Source organism: Sinocyclocheilus rhinocerous, unplaced genomic scaffold, assembly GCF_001515625.1.
Source record: "Sinocyclocheilus rhinocerous isolate Xijiao unplaced genomic scaffold, SAMN03320098_v1.1 scaffold1464, whole genome shotgun sequence".
Classification (NCBI taxonomy): domain Eukaryota; kingdom Metazoa; phylum Chordata; class Actinopteri; order Cypriniformes; family Cyprinidae; genus Sinocyclocheilus; species Sinocyclocheilus rhinocerous.
In genome coordinates, this window is record NW_015643188.1 from 194,984 (window position 1) to 195,335 (window position 352).

Below are 352 nucleotides of genomic sequence, written 5' to 3' on the forward strand. Positions count from 1 at the left end.
GTTCAAAAGTTTGGGATCAGTAAGATTTTTAATGTTTTTTACCGAAGTTTCTTGTGCTCATTAAGGCTGTATTTATTTGATCAAAAATACAGAAATAAACCCTGTTATTTTGTGGAATATTATTGCAATTTAAAATAACATTTTCTATTTTAATATACTTTAAACTGTAATTTATTCCTGTGATCAAAGCTGTATTTTCAGCATCATTACTCCAGTCTTCAGTGTCACATGATCTTCAGAAATTAATCAAATAATGTTGCGTGTGTGTGTGTGTGAGTGTGTGTGTGTGTGTGTAAAGTGTGTGTGTGTGTGAGAGAGTGTGTGTGTGTGTGTGTGTGTGTGTGAGAGAGGG

The 352-nt window shown here is 33.2% G+C and overlaps 1 protein-coding gene across 1 annotated transcript in view; it reads left to right on the forward strand.

Annotated features, from left to right (window-relative positions):
- Positions 1-352, forward strand: part of LOC107757182 (reversion-inducing cysteine-rich protein with Kazal motifs-like) — a 55,943-nt gene that overhangs the window by 47,990 nt on the left and 7,601 nt on the right. The gene's annotated exons all lie outside the window — the stretch shown is intronic.